This window comes from Salmo salar, chromosome 11 (genome assembly GCF_965601325.2).
Source record: "Salmo salar chromosome 11, fSalSal1, whole genome shotgun sequence".
Taxonomy (NCBI): Eukaryota; Metazoa; Chordata; class Actinopteri; order Salmoniformes; family Salmonidae; genus Salmo; species Salmo salar.
In genome coordinates, this window is record NC_138301.1 from 31,306,737 (window position 1) to 31,310,614 (window position 3,878).

At 41.4% G+C, this 3,878-nt stretch overlaps 1 non-coding gene across 1 annotated transcript; it reads left to right on the forward strand.

Moving 5' to 3' along the window:
- Nucleotides 1-242: 242 nt before the first annotated feature.
- Nucleotides 243-299, forward strand: LOC123725299 (U7 small nuclear RNA). Its single transcript, XR_006757797.2, has one exon. It is a non-coding gene; the product is annotated as a U7 small nuclear RNA (small nuclear RNA).
- Nucleotides 300-3,878: the final 3,579 nt, after the last annotated feature.

Genomic DNA, 3,878 nt, shown 5'->3' on the forward strand with positions numbered 1-3,878 from the left:
CCTTGCTCTCCTGCTCCTGATTCCTGCACCTCCCTCCTACTAGGAGGCTATTGTAACAGACAGGGCATTTTGACTAGGATTAAATGTCAGGAATTGTGAAAAACTGAGATTAAATGTATTTGGCTAAGGTGTATGTAAACTTCCGACTTCAACTGTATATACCATATTCCATACAGGTTATATAAAAGAGCAGAAGCTCTGAACTCTCCGTTCAGAACCCAGTCCTACCTACCTAAAGGTTATAGAAATTTAGCTCTTTTAGTATTTCTCCAGTAGGTTTCCTCAAGGAGAAAGCCCCCCCCCCCCCCCCCCACTTCAATGTCCCCAAAAACACTACAGTAAATACTACAGTATGCTACAGTCCACAAAAGCACTACAGTAATTACTATAGTGTATACTAAAAAAGATTTACTACAGTATCAGTCCGCAAAAACATCACAGCGAATACTACAGTAAAGTCTTCAAAAACACTATAGTGATTTTTATAGTATTCCTAACATAGTATATAGTACACTATAGTATTTTTTAATGTGGGAGTGGGTGGGAAAGTAATAGTGGGTGGTTGGGTTGGGTTTGAACATCTTGTTTATAGAATTCTAATTTCTAAAATGTCCTCATGCATAGATTTGATCATTGTGTGAAATTCACGCCAATATTATAATTTATTAACAGAACATGACGTGGAAAACTGCATTTTCTTTTGATTTTGAATTAGATTTACAAGTAAAAAGTGTTATAATGTATTAATTTACACTACCGGTCAAAAGTTTTAGAACACCTACTCATTCAAGGGTTTTTCTTTATTTTACTATTTTCTACATTGCAGAATAATAGTGAAGACATCAAAACTATGAAATAACACATATGGAATCATGTAGTAACAAAAAAAGTGTTAAACAAATCAAAATAGATTTTAGATTTTAGATTCTTCAAAGTAGCCATTCTTTGCCTTGATGACAGCTTTGCACACTCTTGGCATTCTCTCAACCAGCTTCATGAGGTAGTCACCTGGAATGCATTTCAATTAACAGGTGTGCCTTCTTAAAAGTTATTTTGTGGAATTTCTTTCCTTCTTAATGCGTTTGAGCCAATCAGTTGTGTTGTGACAAGGTAGGGGGGTATACAGAAGGTGGGCGGCAGGTAGCCTAGTGGTTAGAGCGTTGGACTTGTAACCAAAACGTTGCAATATCGAATCACTGAGCTGACAAGGTAAAAATCTGTCATTCTGCCCCTGAACAAGGCAGAGATTGCAAATTGGCCAGTGTTACCTAGTGTTTATTTTTCAGTGTAACATTTTTTTGTGTTGATTCCGGAGTAAAATTAACTCTTAGGGTTAAATTGACACCGAGTGGTGTAATAGAACCCAAGTGTCTGTTAATAACCGATGTTGAACCAAAACCCCGGCCATCATGTTTCCCATGCTCAATGCAGGTGATTTTACAATTATGTAATTCTTTACACTGGGTAATTCTTGGCTCTAAACACTCTGTCTCAAACATCATACTCTACTTTACACTTCAGCTTCTTTTAGAAATCCTCTGGTTCATATTTCAGTTAATTTCCTTTGTGCCTATAAGCCTCTCCGTGTGACCTACAGATGTGAAGAGATTTAAGTACCCCAGCAATGTTAAGTCTTACTGAGTCAGATACCCACCCACACAGTGAGAAGAAAAACCTCCAACTGTCATTTGATCAATCGACAATTAATAATAGGACTTTTCATCCAGTTTTAGCTCCTTATAAGAGACATACAAATAATCACCAATCAGAGATGCACAAAAGCTCTTCGTAGTGGCAATAGGATGAGCTGTGTAACAAATATGAAGCAGGGTTTATTGGTTGGTGTGAATGCTATTTGGCATCACAGAGAAAAGATGGTTAGAGTGATTGATAAATCGGTGTAAAGCCTAATTTACCACTTCCCCAAAATAAAAAACAAGAAAAAATCTATACAGTAATAATTCCCTATTAATCAAGCAAAAATATCCTATAAATCAACTTCAATTTCCTATCAATCAAACAATAAGATTTATTGACAAGGGGACATGGGTTTGTGTTTACAGTGCGGGCGCCTTCCTCTGCCCAGATGCTGCTGATGCATGCCAGATCTTACAACGCCTGGATAGCTATTTTACATATCAGCTAATCACATCATATGTTGTAGCAATCTGGTGCCCGACGTGTAATCAGTAATCAGCCAGAGTGCCTGCTTGGAGAGCCGTGAGGCTGCTGGTTGGTTTGATGGGCAGGAGGCCTTTTGCTGGTTTTATAGTCTTTAGTTTGGGCATGCCTGTAGTTTCCCTTTTGTACATATTTATGTTTCCTCACCATTTGAACGAATAATAATCTGCTTATACTGGCCAACCATGAGGTCAAGATTCACAGAGCTGGCCCTGGACCAAGTTTAGGTTGCTGTCTCCCTGGGCACATGTATCTTCAACACCTAGGCGCATACGCTGATTTCTCACATAAATGCACACATTCATTCATGTTACAGACCATTTAACTAGGCCTAGGACCCCTACAGAAAGCGAGTGCAACAATATCCGTAGGCTAGTTATTGGTTTCGTAGCAAACTAATAACTGGCCTACCTAACAAACCTTCCTCTCCCAGCTGTCTCCCACCTTCTCTTGCCACTTTCAACCTATTAAGGATCCTCTTTTCCAACCAAAGAGCAAGCTGACCCACACTTGTACTAGAGCTCAGGAAAACTCTCTATCCCGCTCCAAACAGATGTCTGGAAACAAATCACACACACTCTATCCCAGGGTTGTGAAATTATACAATGAGTTGGAAAACAAACGTGCACAACCAAATATCGGTTGGTTGGCCATTGATGTTCAAAACTTTCTCCCAAAATATTTTTCTTTGCCCAGAACTTTGTTATTATTCTGGAAAACCATCAAACAGGATTTCCTTTTTCTTTTTTGAGAAAATAATAGAATTAAGAAAATCAACAAGATGTCATCTGCCAGTTTAAGTTAACTGGAGGAACTACTAAGTGCCAACAATGTGGTGTTGAGGCACTCCCTGAAACTCCCAGAGGGCTGAATGGTAAACTGGGGGAACTGTGCCAGAGTCAACCATGCTACAGCCAAGGGTGACTGGGTGTCAGCTGGAAGAGCAAGAAGACCCTACAGATACAGTCAACTCCAAAATTATTTGGCAAACAAAATACTATCAAAAACTGTTGAGGGCCTCCCGAGTGGCGCGGTGGTCTAAGGTACTGCATCGCAGTGCTAGCTGTGCTGCTAGAGATTCTGGGTGTGAGTTCATGTTCTGTCGCAGCCGGCCGCGACCGGGAGACCCATGGGGCGGCACACAATTGCCCAGCGTCGTCCGGGTTAGGGGAGGGTTTGGCCGGCAGGGATGTTCTTGTCCTATCGCGCACTAGCGACTCCTGTGGCGGGCCGGGCGCAGTGCATGCTGACACAGTCGCCAGGTGTACGGTGTTTCCTCCGACACATTGGTGCGGCTGGCTTCTGGGTTAAGTGGGCATTGTGTCAAGAAGCAATGCGGCTTGGTTGGGTTGTGTTTCAAGGACGCACGGCTCTCGACCTTTGCCTCTCCCGAGTCCGTACGGGAGTTGCAGTGATGAGACAAGACTGTACCTACCAATTGGATACCATGAAATTGGGGATAAAAAGGGGTAAAATAAAATACGTAACTGTTGAGCGTGAAAAACCCAGAAGCGTTGCAGTTCTTCACACAAACATTGAGCCTGGCTCCTACTACCATACCCTGTTCAAAGGTACATAATGGTTTTGTCTTGTCCATTCACCCTCTGAATGGCACACATACACAATCCATGTCTCAATTGTCTCAAGGCTTTAAAAAAAATACTTCTTTAACCTGTCTCTTCCCCTTCATCTACACT